The 17,464-nt window shown below is 39.9% G+C and overlaps 1 protein-coding gene across 1 annotated transcript in view; it reads left to right on the forward strand.

Annotated features, from left to right (window-relative positions):
• The first annotated feature begins 8,492 nt into the window (after positions 1-8,492).
• Positions 8,493-17,464, forward strand: part of TIAM2 (TIAM Rac1 associated GEF 2) — a 135,949-nt gene continuing 126,977 nt past the window's right edge. The window contains exon 1 of the mRNA XM_062490049.1: positions 8,493-9,126. The gene's annotated coding sequence lies outside the window, so the exon portion shown is untranslated. The remainder of the gene's footprint in view (positions 9,127-17,464) is intronic.

Consider the following 17,464-nt stretch of genomic DNA (forward strand, 5'->3'; position numbering starts at 1 on the left):
ACAACAACAGAAAGGGCAGGCCATTAGGATTTTAAAGCTATTTTAATGTCTTTATGCTTCCAACTGCATTACACAATATTAGATATAAAATATGGTTGGTAGAGGTAGTAGGAGCACCCTTAAGCACACCTCCCATATTCTAACATCATATTTTCGTCTGTGTTTACTTCTGGCCAGCCTTCAGTCATTCAAACAAAAAATTTTCAGAGTGGTTTTTCTGCTTCAGGCAGAAACCTCTTGGAAAGATTTTCAACAGAAGAACTCCAACTGTTTTTAAAAGAATGCATTGCAGAAATTTAGAGATTTGTCAACTTTATTTAGCCAGTCATTCCTTCAAAGCATTGTTATACCTTCAGGGAGTAGAGGGGGGAGTCAGGGTAGTTTTTTCAGCCCGATGGAAATTAGTAGATCTACCAACCTGCCAGAGTTGGCAAAAATTGTCTGCACGTGCTCGCAAGAGCAGCACAGAGATTTGCTGATACAATCACTGAATACTCCCAGTTTATAAAATGGGCTTGTACCTCACCAGCCTCTGTCTGTGCCTGGGGTGATGATGATGATGGGTGGTACTGAACACCCAGCTGGGCAGGTCCATGATTCCTGCTGGCTCTGCTTTGTTGGAGGAAAAGATATCTGGGTGTTTAATAGTCTTCCAAATTCATTAAAGCTTTATGCCAAGGCATACTTGACGCAATAATTGAAGAACTACTACTTTTTTACTAGTCATCATTCATGCAGTTAATTCCAATAAAGACAACAGTAGAATTTATACTTTAGTCCTTATACTCCTCTCAGGAGTGCCAGTGTTGAGAGTTGTGATGTCTAAAGTTTGGGAACAAGGTTCATAAAAGAACTTTTGTCATCTATTTTTTTTTCTTCCTGGAGAAGGGAATCCTACAGGAGACTGTGTAGGATTGTACTGATTATTTTTTGTTACTTTAAAGGCGCAAGTGCTGGAATCATGACTTCCATAGAGGGTATGGATCTCTGTTTAAAAACAGCTAAGCATAAAAATACTGCTAGGGAATTTTATGAAGGTTGCAATAAACCAACAAAAACAGGAATCTAATGCATTACATCTTCAATCTGTTTAAGAAATCAGGATAACAGAGGTTGATGACTTGAGGGTAATGGCAAGACTAAGGTCATGCCTTGGTCATTCTGCAGAGTGGGAAAGAAGTTGCTGCTGATCTATCAACATTGCTCCAGCCAGAGTCTAAAGGCTTCATAGAGTTTGGGTTACCTCCTCCCACTTTCTTGTTCTTTCACATTTATAAGGACATTGAGAACTCTTGCTTCTCCCTATCTCAAGCCCTTTTAAAATATTCATCTTGCTCAGAAAACAAAAAATACTTCTCCTAGTGAGAAGTGCTTTAGATCTTTGCCTTCTCAGTCATGATCCCTGAGAGGCACTAGGAGCTTTTCAGAAAGGGAAAATTTTCATTTGCACAAGTAAGGTGGAAAGGAAGAGGGAAGCACTTGCCAGCCTCTAGTGTTGGCCAAGTTAGCAGGCTAAGAAGATCAGGATTGCAGCAAATGGGTAATTGTTTACAGAGTATAAATGGCTAGGTTGTTCTTACCATCTTTGTGCTAATTTGTTGTGCTAACCCTGATAAAGAGCAGTATTTTACCACTCTTCAAACATGCATTCACATTTCACACATGCATGTTGTCATGGATGTCCTTGCAGTATTTGTGATGAGCTATTCAGCATTTTTCAGCCTCTTTAGATTATCAGGAAAGTGTGTAAAGATTGTCCCTTAAAACAATGACTGCCCATCTCAAAGCATGCTCCCAGCAAAAATGCCACTAATTAAAACATGTATGAGTTTGTGAGCATGAGAAACGTTGTCATGCATCAATTTCAGTCTCTTTATTTTGAAGAAAAATGTAAGGGTTGATAGAGTGTAGTAAAACAATTAAGCAGTTCAGGACCCTGTGTTATAAAATCTTAGATAAGAGTTAATCAGTGTGACAAATTATAGGTTTGTCTGCCTGTCAAATGGAATTAATGGTGAGTGACCCAGGGAGTTTGGGTGCTGAGGTGAGAAGAAGGAGTTCCAGTGTTTCACTTTGCTTGTCTTGATGTGCTGAATTTTTTCAAAACATTTAAACAAGAGACTGAATTTGGGTCTATGTTTCAGGTTAATACTTTGAAGCTGTTTCCCCCCACCATTCTTGTTGCTTTTAATCAATTATGAATGTTCTGGTGTAAATGCAGAATTTAAATACTAGGCTATTTTCTTGTGCACGATGTAAGGTCCAAAAATTTATACCAGATGACTGTTCTGGAAGAGGGAAAATAATATATTTGGGAAAATGTAGGAGAGTATTTTCTGAAGCATATCTTCCTGCATGTGATTTGTAAAATGTACATATTTAATTGCTGAATATGGTATCTATCACCAAATGTGCTGTTGATAACGAGCTATTGATAATGTTGGTAGCTTTACAGAAAATATGAGGCCTGCCTTTCTATTTCTGCAAATTTTTGCTGTTTTTTGTTAGCTTCAAGGAGAATTTCACAGAAATCCCCAGCTTTTTTCAGTTTTCAATTCTTTTGAAGGGTTTTTTGGGGGGGGCAGGCTGGTGGGGGGGGTGGGGTTTGTTTGTTGGTAGGTTTTTTTTTTGTTTGTTTGTTTTGCTTTGGGTTGATTGGGGTTTTTTTGGGGCTTTTTTCTTTTTGACCCTGAGCATTACCAGATATTGTGTGTTTTTCCTGGGGTGTTCAGTCTGAGCTCTGACAGAATAATGCCACTGTTGCTTTAAGTCCATAGTGTTGCTTTATATAGATCTGGCCTGATTTATAGTGTTGCTTTATATAACAATAAGAGAGTTCATCTCCCTTTCATAAAAGGTTTATGACTGATCTCTGCCTGGCTAGGAATGCTTATTTTTCTTAAGTTGCCTCACTGCAAAAATGTTTTGAAATTGAGAGTCCCAAGCTGGTGATGGGGTTTATGCATCTATCACTTGTGCTCTATGCAGCTCTAATCCCTTTACCGCTAGAATGCTGTGGTTTGTGATGGGTCTCACATAGCTCAAGCTCCATACTCAGTTTCTCTGTCCTTTCCCTATTGGTCATCCTGTTTTCAAAACTGTATCACTGAAGTGATCTGTGGGTGTTGGCAAAACCATCAGAAGCCTCAGTAAGACTTAGTTACTGCTCCTAGTCCTTTGCGGTAACACAGGCTTATTTTCTTTTCTCCATAGCTGATGATGAAATAAACAATAAACTTTGAAACAAACAATTTGATAAAAAAAACTTTCCACCACCAGGAATAATGGCAGAAGGGGAGGAGTTCACTCTGGATTGCTTCTGGATGCTCTTAAAATGGCATGCATCATCTTTCTTAAAAATATAAATCTTAAAATGCAACATCAGCTCTCTTGCTTGACTTTTGCTGGAGCCATGTATTGATCATGTATTAAGTTGACAGAGGCTGATGGAAAAATCCTTTCTAACCCTGCACCAGGAGTCTGTGGGGCTGTGCTGTATCCTGTGTGATAGCTTGTGCTTTGAAAGTGAATAAATAATGCCAAGTATGGGAAGAAATGTGCACAGGAGAAGAGATTATATGAAACATGTAATTTAGGACATGGAAGGGAAAGTTCTGCTCTTCCCTTTCTGGCTAGCCTGGTTTTCTGGTCTGCCCCATGTCTGCCTTCCTAGTGTCCCTTTCTGGTGACCAGGAGAAGGATTAGGCTTCTCCTAAAGCTGAGTCACCAGCTCTACCTGCCACTTTTCAGGAGACCTTCCTGGACAAAGGGAGACAGAGCAGCAGAAGAATTTTTTGCTTGAAATCACCTGGGGCTTTTGTTGCTCAACCTGTGGTAAGGGATTGGTGACTACCTTGGTCACAGGGCAGTGGGCAAGGAGAAGGTCATGATATGGGAATGATTTCTAGTCTAGTGTAGAGACCAGGAGGGGATTTTCACAGAAAGAATAAAGCTAGCCAGTCCTTGAGGCTGTTCAGAACATCTACAGACAGGATTGTGGCTCTAAGGACAGGTGAAACATGAGCTTTACCAGACCAAGGGCAGTGTGAGTTATGGTGCAGAGCTACAGTCAGGGAAGGCTTACCTGCTTTTCAGGGCTAAAAGTCTTATGAACAGTCTGTAGACCAGCCTGTGGCTGGAGGAATTTTTGTGAGATCTTAAAAAAGAGTGAGGAAACCTTTAAATAAAGTTTTCTCTTTGACTGTCTTCGTAGGTGAGGACATTGAAACCACTGTCTGGGAGTGTACCTGGTTTCAGTTGTGGTATGCACTTAATGCTGTGCACATTCCTGTTGAGTATCAGTGTCATTTCTACTTCCTTGCCCAAGCCAACTAATTCAAGACTGCAGGTCTTTGGCAGAGCTTTGCGAATGCATATTGAACCTCCAGGCCTGGTGTGTTTTTTCTGTAAAATTACAATCATTAAAAAAAAAAAATGTAGATGACTATGAAATTCAAGGCAAGAAAATGCGAGACTTCCTAAAGAATAAAGTAAAATAAAATTACCTCAGAAGTTTAATACTGAAAGCTTAGTGTTTTGTTGCTGTGTTGTGGGGTTTTGCACCTTCTTTTGAAGTTGAATAAAGAGGAAAGCAGTTTAATGCAGAACTAATTAATGTGCATTTTTCTGGGGTTGAGTGATCTGTGTTCAGTCACACCTTCAGGTAACTCAAGTGCATTAATCAATTATCATCTTTGTAATTAAACTGGTGAGTAGAGAGAGGATTTAGAGGATGATCATTAGTTTCGTGTAGAGTCAGAGTATTAAGGGAAAGGAGTGTTAACAAGATGTTCCTTTTTCTCATGTGATTAGTTAGAAGTTAGGAACAAAGTCAGAACTTTTGTTCACGTGTTACCTCGGAAATGTAAATCATCAACAAAAATAAGAAAATTAAGTGCTTTCAGAAACACATTTTGAAAATAGCAAAAAAGGTGGTGAAATAAATGCTTTGGATCATCCCAGACATACATATCTGCTTGGCTCTGTTCTGCATCTGACAGAGCAGTTGGGGTAGATTGTGAAACTTGGCTTGGGAGTGGGACATTTCCTGAAACAAACACCCAGGCACAGGGAAATGAAGTCCAGCTTTCCTTGTGCAGACTGCTTCTGCCTTCTGGGCAGGCTGAATGGATGTGCTCAATGGTCACTTCCTGAAGACCGAAGGATGTGCTGTCCCTGAGCAGAGCTGAAGCTCAATGTGTCACTGGGCTCCCAGGAGTTGATTATATGCTGAATGTGTGAATATACTCTATTGTGTCCAGTATGACACGTGGTGCATTTAGAGTTGTTCAATAGGGCTGAAAAAGTTGCGGGATCTTTGTTTGTTTTCTGTAGTCAGGAGCAGCTTTCCATGGTATTACATCTGATTTGCAGACTATCCCCAAATTTCTCTAGAGGAGAGGAGAGGGTTGGCAACCCAAGAAAACCACATGGAGCAAACTGATGGACTGCTGCAGAAAGCTGCAACAGCTGCCAGCAATTCACCAGTGGTTGGTTGAACATAGATGTCACAGATGAAGTTAAAATTTCTTCTCTGGTGATTGACAAGGCAAGGTCTGGATGTATATCCTGTAGAGCTGTTTGCAGTGAATTTTATAGGAGGGTGCTGTGCTGTGTATGGTTTATCTACCCATGGCTAGCCCTGGGGGGAACCACATGAATAATAAGCGTCACTTCTCTGCTCTCTTCTTGCCAGACCTGTTGAGGTTGGGGGTAGCTCCCTTTTGACACAGGTGTACTGCAGCTCAAGGGAATGGAGGGGAGGTTACTATAGAGTTGTCTTCTGGAATTGCTCAGCACCTTGTCATTGTACACTGGCTTTAACCAGGGGCTATAGTTTATAATGGTGATGCCTGACAACCCAGAAAAAAAGCCCAAAAAACCCATCAGTTGGTGTTTGCTCCCTGCTTATGCAGACAGCACCTGCCCTGATTTTGTACAGCCCTTCCCAGATCACAGTTGAAGAACTACTTCTGTGACTTAAGTCTTGGTATTATGTGTCTAATGTAATTCACTCTTTGTTTACAGTAGAGCTGGAAGGGCCCATGGTACTAAGGACTTTGCTTCAGTGCCATGCCTGCTAGCCATTTGCTGGTATTTATTTTTGTGTAGCCCCCTGTTCAGCAGGAAAACAAAAATGTGAGTACAGTATGAATGACAAACCAAGGTTGTTGCCATAGCACATACTGCCTAATCTATGCTGTTAAGACTTTCATGGCTATGCCTACCTGTCTGTCCTTAACTAAATGACAGAGCCTAGGGTGTTGTATATGCCATACTTAGTGTATGGGATTTTTGTCCTAGTTGGCAGGAGGAAAAATCTCAGTCTGAGTTATGTGAGGTTTATGTCACCATTACTTTAGCATAGCAGTTCTCTTCTTTTTTTTTTTTAAGTACTACTTTATCTTTTTTTTTTTTCTTTTTAGCACATGAAAGATTTTTTTTTTTTTAATTGATTCCTTCAGAAGTACTTTGCCCTCAGTAGAAGTTTAATGGGAATCGTTGGTACTAAAGATTTACTGGGAGAATGGAAAAAGAAAGGAGTGTTGTAAGATCACTGGTATAAGATGCTAATTTCCTCCTAGCCTGCTAGAAGAAGATACCTGTATGTGTGGAGGTCTGTGTGTATGGAGATTGCTCCATTCTACCCTATAGGTTTTTCTTATGTTAAGCCTTATTAGTCAAGATTGTGCAGATCCAGGGAGATGGGTATTGCAGATCTGGCAGAGCTTTGCTGGGAAGTTTGTATTCACCATGGCAAGCTTCCTTCAATATTTGATGGACTGCTTGTGGTGAAGCATTGTGACCTCCCTAAGAGGTAGCTTACTGGGAGTGCTGGAAGCACTTCAAAAAACTTGGCTCTCAACATTGGCCAGGAAGTTTTCTTCAAACAGAGCAGAGCATGATCCTGAATATGTGTACAAGTAAGACCTGACTGGTAGGGAGGGATTCTTGTGATACTTTACCATAAATCAGTTCTTTTGTATCAGAAGTAATACGCCATCTGCCTGCTATAAATGTTGTGTTCTTGTTTCTGCCTGTTCCAATGCTGATAGAAATGTTTTAGCTGTACATTTATGGATCTGTGATGATTGAGTACTGTGAGATCACCATGGCTGTATTAGCTAACAGCTCGCTGCATTCCCCTATAGTTATGGGCCAGCAAAAATCCATGAGGGCAGAGTTTAACTCTGCATTCAAATTGTATGTATATCCTGACACAAATATTACATTTCGCTGTGTACTAGGTGTCACTCCATGTCTATCAAACCATCAGTAAAGAAGCCGTGTCTGTGAAAAGCTGGAAATGTGGTTCCAGCCAGAAAGGAAAATGCTTGAGCAGCACTCTTCAGTGAGCTGGAACATGGGAAGAAAAAGGGCTCTTTTCAACTCAGGGATTTTGCAGATGAGAGCAAGCTACTGCCCCAGGTTTTGTTGCTGGTGCTCAGGAACTGAACCCCCTGGTGAAGGAAGCCCTGTGTAGCTTTGAGGAGCGGAGCCATGCTGTGCCATTGTGTAGGAAAAGGAAGCATGACAAAAAATAAAGGTCGGACTCTGTACAAGTGCTGTGAGCTTTGGGAAAGATGGTATCTGTGACACATGGATCATGGCAGTGTTTTCTGAATGCCATGATCATGGCACTCGCAGCCTTATCCTGTGGCTTTTATCTCTGTGTCTCTTACAGCCATGGCTGGGCGAGCTTTGGTGCTCTGAGCTCTCAGTGTTCTGTGTAGGTAGATACACCTTTCCCCGCCAGCAAAGCAGGTCTGTGTATTGGAACTTAACAAGTAGTTTTTTTGTGTAACAACTAAGAATCATTAGTTGCATTTTATTAGTTACATTTTATTACTCACATTTCCTCTTGGGTGTAACTTGCAGCCTGATACTGCTTTTTACTTTGCCGGCCCGCTGTTAATTCGTCCATTTTGTATGGTGGTTTTGCAGCTTGTATTATTTGCCATTTTGTTTGCATTTTGTTTTAATAGAACAGCCTTTATTTTCAGCGAAGGCAGTTTAGGACTTTGCTCTAACTCCACTGCCTTTGGAAGCATGGGTATGATAAAATTCTTGTGTTAGTTTTAATTATGTTATATGTAAGCTTAACCATTGTAGATATCAGGATATTTTTATGACAAGGTGCTTTGTGCTGTGAAGAAGCTGTTTAAAATTGGCTGTGCCAATTTGAACATCAGAGAAAATATTATAATACAGTCTGACACTTTGCAGAATGAAAATGACAGACTTTGCAGAGCATGAAGTTCTCCTTGCCAGCTTTTGGGAGCTCAGTTAGTTGCTCTACTTGTTCAATGCACAAACACTGAAGGTGGTTGCTGTCTGTCTTAGCATTTTCAGGTGATGTGGGCAAAAATCAGCTGGTTGCTCCACATCAGTCTCCTCAAAAGCAGTGGCTGGCTCTTCAGAGCCTGGCTTGGTTGGTGCAAGAGAACTTCCATGGGAGATTTTTGTACCTGATGTGCTGATATTTTGCAGAGGTCCTGGCTGGGGTTTGATAGAAGCTTTAAATATGAACGTATGGAAACAGGCAATCCTGTTGTGGGACAGGCACAGTTTGTGGGTAGCACCACCATTGTAGAAAAGGGACTGTGATGGTACCGGCCTGTTTTGAGCCACCTTTCCTGGTTGAGTGTTTCCTAGATGGAAACATGGACAGCTTAACAACAGCTCTGCTTGAAGCGCATGGTTGTAACGTGTTATTTTACTGGTTTCTGTTTTGCATTTGTACATGCAAAAGAAGTTTTTCAGCTGTGAGCAGTAAATGCAGAATGTGTGAGTGAGTTATGAATTGAGTGGAGATGTTTCTAGCTGTTTTTTTTTTTTTTTTTTTTTTTTTTTTTGCATGAGAGCTGTTGGCTTTTTCATAGGAGAGGCTAATGATGTAGTTGGCAGTGGTTCACAACAAACCTTATTTCTGTTTTCTGTATCTAGGGATACAAGTGTTAACAAAACAATTTTTGTTTTTCAGATTGCCAGTGCTACGAAAATAGGGACTTCCAGCAAGAAGTTCTTCAGCTCGTGAAGCCACAAGGACACCTCACCCCCTTTCTGTGTCTTCACTCATGATGCAGAGAGAAAGAAGACATTTAGAGAGCAAATAAATTGTGCAAGGTTTGTTTGTTTTTATTTTGTTGGTTTGTTTCTTAGTGGGTAAATTGCATTATGAAACATTATAAGCCAAGAGCCAGATAGAACCAGGTTAAAATTTGTTTTAGTCCCTGGGTTTTAATGTTTTGTATTGTTGGCAAGTTTTTGAGGCTTTAGAATCAACCAATAGAGAACATCAGCACAGGGGAAAATGTGAACTATTTTTTTCAAGGGATTAATCCAAATTTTAACACTCATGACTTCAAAATAGGTTGTAATTACAAAACTTCATTCCAGACAAGCCTCCAAATCTGTAAACAGCAGAGATGCAGTTTTCTATACTTAGCAGGGAAAGGGAGGGGTTTAGGCTTTTTTCTGTTAAGCTCACAAGAGTGTTGTGATGTGGTAAATTTATCAAAGGAGAGGGAATGGATTAGCAGTTTCTGGTGTAGAGTGCGTTGTTCCAGAATTAGACAGAAAATTATCAGCAAAGAGAGCCCTACTCCTGATGTCTCACCTAAGGGACAGAGTGGCATTGCAGTTTAATTCCAGAGATCATCAGATGTCTGTCTGCTGTAGTTAGAAATGTTGTGAATGGCATGAGAGAGAGAGAAAGGTGCTTTGGTTGAGGGTTTGAAAGACCTGGTGCAACTTAGCTTATGATAGGACAAGTTTCCTCCATCCTGTTCAGTTTTGTCATTGGAAATAAAGGTTGGTTTAGAGATTTTAAGAGACTTAATAATGATGTTTTTTAAAGAGGTGATGAGAGCATTTATTTAACTTTTCATTATTTTTAATTGCTTCAGCATTGTTTGCTGTTGCTAACAGAAGAAGCTTCACATTGTTGTCAATACCATGCTATCTACTACACCATGTATGCTATTAGTTATCACAAAATCCAGACTTGTTTGGACTTTGTAGCAGGAATCCACTGTGCAACGGTGACAAAGCCACCTTTTAGGAAGTTTAGGCCTATAGACAGTTTGCACATCACAGGGAAGAAAAGATGATTTGACCTCAACACATCCTGTTCATTCTGATTCCCCAGGAGTTTGTCCAATGCAATCACATCCACTGGCAAGGGATGCAGTTTTAGAGGGACTCGGTCTCATTCCATGCTAGGACAGAATTGTTTTTCTTTCCTGACAAAATGCTTTGGGGCAAAATTGTGCTGAATAAACAAGGGGAATCAGTTGCAGAGTTACAGGGTTTTTTACCCCGATGGACACATAACAGGCAAGTGATTCTTAGACCTGATTGTTATGTTGTAATCAAACACTTAAAAATTATTACCTGGGTACTCAGTTTACTTTATAATCCACTCATCTCTTTTAAAATCAGTACATAATAGAGCATTATTACATTTTGTAACAACTTAGAGTTTTGCCGCATGCAAGGGACTTAGGGCACTGATGCCACAAAAGTAAATATACACAAACTCTGCATATGTTGTTTGGCTAGCAGATTATTTGGCCCATTCTTTTCTAAACAGGCTATTTTTAATACTAGCTTATGCATTCAGGATATTTTATAAAATGAAAATGGATTTGGAGGTGTGGTCAGTGTTGTGCTGAGCATGATTACAAAAGGTCTAGAAGGTCTTATGAATTCTGGAGTTTCCCTCCTCAAAAAGGTAAAGTAATACAAAGAAATAACTCAAAAATAGTCGACTTCCAACTGATTTTAATTAAAGGACAGTTCTGAAATTGTAGCATTGATTGATACAATTAGACTTACTATTCCAGTGTGTTGTGCCATTCTTTATTGCCAAGGGTTAAAAGTGTCACTGAGCTTTTACACACTGCAGCACTCATAAAAGTCCTAATTTGTTGGATTAGTCAATCTGTTGGGGTCTTGTGGGGTTTTTGGGGTATTTTTTGTGTGTTTGATTAGTTTTGTTTGACCTGAGTTGATAAAAGAAAACATTGAACCTGATTCTAAAATGTAATGATGCTACTGTCTGTTGGGGCATTTGTTCCTACACACTCCCACTGGAGTCTGCTGGTGCTTTTTGCCATGTTTCAGCACTTTGGGAGGGATGCACTGTTTATTCCCTTGCAAATTCTTAAGCCTTTTAGCATTCAGTATGTTTCGTTTCATTTTGTTTCTTTGTGCCCACATGCAGCTTTCCAAAAGGCAGTGAAAACCCAGGGTGAGCTTGTCAGGGGCAAAAGGTGAATTTGCAAACCATGTGAAGGCATGAAGGAGAAAATTATGGCATACAGATTCCTAATGATAATCATACCAAAAGCATCCTAAAATTATAAAGCAGTGTGGTGCATTAAAGCTCTAATTAGCATTTTGGCTAAGGCGTAGCTGGATTTTTGGACTATCCCTTTAATTTGGTTCTTTTAATTACCTGCTGATGAGTTCCTGTGGTGGAAGCAGCAGGAGCTGTGCCTGCAGCAGTTTCCTGGCATAGTGGTTTCTATCAGACAGAGTAATGGGATTCCTAAGGTTACTTTGAAATCTGGGGTCTCCTGCTGTAAACTAGCAGACTGACACAAACAGGAATCTAATTAAAAAGGCCAAGATATTGAATAAAGCTCACAAATGCCATCTGTTCAGCTTTTCAACCTGAAATTGCTCTATGGATTGCAGTAACAAGTTTGATTATTCCTTCATTTTTGTAGCTGAATTTTGTTAGAGCAGACACCAATACAGGCAGAGTTGTGCAGGCTCTGTTAGTGTTAGCAACTCCTTGGACTTCTTAAAGTATTCCAGAAAAGTATATTTGAGAGGTAGTGCTGGATTAAAACTGAATCTCATGAAGAAGGCATTGATAGCCTGCCAAGACCTTGCACTGATTTACCAGCCTAGAGAATGCCTGGAAAGGGGCAGCACTCCATCTGTAGACTTTTGCAACAAATTGTTCCCAGGTTAATGTAATTAAAAATAAGGCCTGATTATTTACCTCTTTGAAAGTGAAAGTGTTACTCCTGGTTGATTGAAAGAGAAAATGCCAAACAAGTTTGTAGACTGAGGAGGAAAGAAACCCCACCAAGTTTGTGATAGGATGATCAAGAAGCAAATCAAATGTGAGAAGACCCACCAGTGTCTTGATGAATACTATGGAATGGAGTAATCTTAAATCATACGATGTTGGTACCAGCAGTGTGCATTCAGCCTTCATACAAAAATGAAGTAGGGACATTGTAGAAAGAAACTTTGTGGCTATTTGGGCAAGCCCCTGTGCCTGTTCATGTGTAGTATACAAGAGGAAATGTTCAAAACAGTCCAAGGAAGCAAGAAAACATTGGCGTACCAATGGAAGTCTTGTGGCCTGCTGTTAAGCTCTGTATCCAGGAAACCATTTTTTATTGATAAACAACAGTGGATAAACTCAGTAACTTCTTAAGAAACTGATTTCATAAGAAAGTCAATCTGATGTTTGCAGTTTTTGCAGTATTATCCCGTAAGAAATATGTAAGGACCTGAAGGCTTCAAGGTAAGATAGATAGCTTTGGAAACAGTAATATTATCTGTAGTTACTCCCTATCCTTATTTCCTAGCTGTACATTGCTTTCCCTGTTTCCTTGGTGTTCTCTGTCACAGCCTTGTGCAGCATGGCCTACACATGTCCATGCACATCCACAGCTGATCCACACCGTCTGCAAGGATCACCAGTCTTGCTAAAGATGACACTAAGAAGTTAGGCATGCCTGACAAAGTTTGAGGGTGCAAACCTCCATCCACAGGACAGCTCTCCCTGCTATGTGTATCCAGTTTGACACCTCTGTGAGCCGGCACTGCTGACACAGCGCTGGGATGAAAGGATCAAAGTGTCACCTTTACCCTGTGGAGCTGTTGGGACCGTGGTCCATGGACCCTGGTACCATGGGAGGGGGAACACTACTTCCCTGGGGATCACAAAGAGTGCTGACCCCCCTGGGATAATGAGCAGTGTGTCTGCTCTCACTCTGCAGCCAGTGAGATGTAGCTCATCCATCATTCCGGAGAGCCCATCCTGCCCTGCTGACAGGGGCAAGGTGTGTGCTGGTAGTGCAGCTGATACACAGAGAGTATTACCCCAGGTTTCTCCTGGTCTGTATGGCCAGGCCTTCAGTAGAAACAGTGGTGCTCTATGTGTGAGCACGGGAGCAGAAAAGAGTATTTGTGTTTGTATTTCTCTGAGAGGCATTTTACTGAGGCCACTGTTAATCTGGTAGTTGTTCTAGATGGTTGTTCTCCCACCTGAGCCTTAGCACTGTCATCAACACTCTTGGAGCATCCTTGGGGCACTCATAGGCATCCTTGCTCGGTGTTCTCATGGCTGCTGCTTTGTCTGCTCAGAGATGTACATCTGTGGTTGAGGATGGACTCTCATTTGTGCTCCACCATTCCTGTGTCCTGTGAAATTTACAGTGTGATCTACTGGTATATTGTCTTCTACCTTGATATGTCAGAGAAGTCTCTTTTTTCTCTTAAAATGATGAACATCAAACATTCCCTGCAATCATCAGCTGAATTTGCATATAGGGTAGTCTCTTGAAAACCGTGTTATACTTTCATGTTGGAGAATGACGTTTTAAAATCATTGACTGTGTAATACAGGATAATATTAAATAGGATAGCAAAATGATCTTGGAAATTGGAGATTCAGAAAAGAAAATCATGGGTAATGGATATCAAGAATCTTCCCTTCAAAACTGAGTCAGTATTTCTTCTTAGCATGTTCTTGTCTTGCAAAGCTTAGATGTCTTTTAAGAGCATTGGGGACTGTATTAAAAAAAAATTACAGGGGATTTCATTGCTCTAAAGGATAACATTTAAGAAAACATTGCCTTTTTGTATTTGCTATTGCAAGCAAACTTGGTGTTTAGTCCAGTGGAAACGTTGCATGCATTTGTGTGAACTGAAATTTAATTAGTGTTCTGTCTGCCTGTTGCTGGCATGGAAAAAAATACTTATTGAATTGAATAGGACAGGTGTGCCAAATTCAAAGTTTTTATAAACCTAATTTAAAATACCTCTTATTTTTCAGAAAGGAAAATACAGTGCATAATAATTTACTAGTACTGAAGTTAACTGCAATTCTCTGTAGTGATGCTAATCTGGTAGATATTACTTCAGTGTTGCAGAAGTTGGTTTTCAGGTGGCTGGGACAGTAGATGTTGCCTCAACTTATTCATTGAAGCTTGTGTGAAAGCTCTGCTCTTCATAGACAGACACAGCTACTGCTTAGGTTGCCCAGAGTGGGTAGTATTTGTGTATAAATAACAGTTGTCACTGGAGTCCAGTATGTCATGAAATGTATTTAGCCTTTAGGTATGTTTCTCCTGTTGGACATATCGAACCATTTGATTTCTAGAAGTGCTGCTCCTTTGAAGTCTCTGCAGCATATCTGAAGAGGTGACAATGTAGTTGCAAAACACCCTTTGATGCGGGACCAGAGCCAAATGGTGCCACCCACTCTCCTGTAAGATCCCTTGCACACTGATCACTGAGGAACTTACCTCAAACCTTAAAAATACCCCACCAACCAAAAAAAAAAAAAAAAAAATCCCAACAAGCCCAACCCAGCTTTAGGAAGTGCAGTGTTCTTGACTGAGTCACTGAAAAACTGAATTTTAATGCTGTGGATCTTTTCCTGCACTATTAAAATGCAGCTGGTGCAAGAGCTGCTGTGCTGTCTTTTGCTGGGCATGAAACAGTGGGAAGGGCAATGTTCCAAGCTTTGTCACAGGGACTGATAAATCAACTACTCAGGCGCTGAACCTTCAGCTTGTTGTCGTAGCGGGGGCGGGGGCAGAAATTGCATGGCCGAAGTCATCAGAAGTAGTGGTTAAAGGAATCTTATGTATTGTTTTAGTTTTCTATCTCAAAGCCTTTTCTGCTTTCTGAGTTGGCAAAATGGATGAAATTCTGTTGATGTTAGCAGGGAGTTTGGCTTCAGTTTTCATGGGACCAAGATTTTACCCATTGTGTTTTAAGGTAGTTTGAGCATTGATAAAGCATCTGTGTATTTTACAATTCCTTGATATGTAAGCAAATCAAGTATTAGGTATTTTTCTTCAGTAACCTTAAGAAAATAATGGATTTTTTTTTTTTTTGCAATGGGAAGTTTCATGTAATTACAGCAAATTTTGTACTGACTTCTCAAAACTTACTAACTTCCTTTTTTGTTATTTTTTCTTTTTTTTGGTGTACAGGAAAGGGTGTTTTTACTGGCAAACTAGCTAACTTAAGAGAAAAATTAACAGTATCTTGAATTTAGTTATACAGTCATAAAACAGGAAAACAGATGTTATTTATGAATAATGAAAACTTTTGAGGAAAACATCTGTCTGAAAAAAAAGGTATTATGGAATCACATGGATGTTCTCCTGATTGCAGTCTTGAAACAGCTCTGCTAATTCCTTTAGAGGATAAGGAAAACATTTACAATAAATAATTCCATTTATGTCAGTGTAATCTGCTTGTGTAGACCCCTGTGTGTTCAAATTAGTATAGAATAGTTCTGCGCTATTTTCCACAGAAAATAATAGTCTAGGGATGCCTCATAGATTCTTAGCCTATGACACCAATATCAGATATATTTTTTACTATACGGTATAGAGATCTGCATATGTGACTTTTGTATATTATTTTCCATTAAAAGGCTGTATCATGAAGGGTGAGTGGGAATAATAGAACACTATTAGAATAATAATGAAATTATGTGCTAAGATATTTCTTCATTTTCTGGATATTTTTAACTGGTAAAATTTACTTGGATGGAAAGCAGTTTGATATACTGTGTGTTCAGTTAAACCCTCATGAGGTATGTCCTAGCATTCCTTAATAAAATTCATGTTAAAATGTTATTGAGTTCATCTGGTTTCCAGGATGTGGTCTTCTGTTGCACATTGGCAAACCTGACTGAAGCACAATTATTTATTTGCATCTGTTGATATCTTGCTGTAACCTGAATTAATAAGTGCTGTTGAGGACAGAAACTGAATTTTTACTCTATCCATTACTTGACACAGTTGGAGCTTGTGGGAAGGGAACCAGATGCTTTTGAGCCTTAGTAGAATAACACATGCTAGCAGGATGTAATGTGAATTGTGCTAGGGTTAGTTCATAGAATCACAGAATGATGGAAATGTTTGGGTTGAAAGAGACCTTTAGAGATCACTCTTAGTAGTGTCATTCCTACTTTCCTCATGTGTACCTGAAAAAAAATATACTAAAAGGAAAAAAAAACTAGCAACACCCCTCTGCAATGAGGAGGGACATCCTCAACTAGATCAAGTTGCTCAGAGCTCTGTCCAAGCCTGGATGTGCATGTTGCCAGGGATGAGGCATCTACCACCTCTCTGGGCAACCCAGTGTTTCACCACCCTCATCATAGGAAATTTCTTTCTTACATCTAGTCTGAATCTGTCCTTTAGGTTAAAACTAATAGCCCTTGTCCTATCAGTGCAGGACCCGCTAAAGTTTGTTTTCATATTTCTTATAAGCCTTCTATCATGAGGGAGGAAGAAGAGAAAACTTTGGCATGAGGCTTACTGCAACTTTGCCTCCAGGTGACCTTCTTTTTCCCAGCTATTATTTAAACCTTCGCCATGTATTAATCTTCAGTTTTCTTGTTTACACAGCCATTGCAGACCTCCCCTCAATTGTCCATACCCACCATAGGTGAACCATGGCAGGACTGAGCAGCCAGTACCCAATAAAGCATATTTCCAGGTCGCAAATACCTTCTTGCCTCGTTCATCCTTTCCTCCTCTTGGGACCCAGAAGACTGGGAAGAGGGAAGCCTTTTTGGTGCTTGTTCATTCCTTGTGTCAGCAGCATCTGGGTTGTTTCAGGAGCTCAGCAGATTGCTGTGCTAGAGCTTAGGAAACGATTTTAAGATGTCTGTGTTGGTTTATTTCCTGTGTGTCATTTCCTGTGATATTTCTACAGAATAGCCCTTTCTGTTGCACAGACATAAATCATCTGTGCCATAATGATTCCATAGAAAATGGAGCAGTGTGTTACACATGCAGTGAGGCTGTAGTGCTGTCTACTAATGCTATTAAATGTACTTTATATAGTGGTAGACTTCTGGAAAATCGAGTGAATTTCTGTGGGAGGAACAAAATAACAAATTTATGGACATCTACGTCTTATTTTGTGATAACTCTATATGTATTTCTGTCTTTTGAAATGCTTTTGGAACAAGTTGAGGTTTTAGCTGAAATTCGTATTCTCTAGCTTTTGCATGCTGTCATTTCTTTACTGTTGCCTTTGTCCTCACCAGAATATTTTTCATTTCTTATTAATATAATGTGAAATTAGATCAAAGTATTAGCAAATCGCACAGGATTGGCTGTATACCCAGTATCTCAGACTCAGTATTAATCCCGACTAAATATAGATGATTGATTAAAGT

This window comes from Cinclus cinclus, chromosome 3, assembly GCF_963662255.1.
Source record: "Cinclus cinclus chromosome 3, bCinCin1.1, whole genome shotgun sequence".
Classification (NCBI taxonomy): Eukaryota; Metazoa; Chordata; class Aves; order Passeriformes; family Cinclidae; genus Cinclus; species Cinclus cinclus.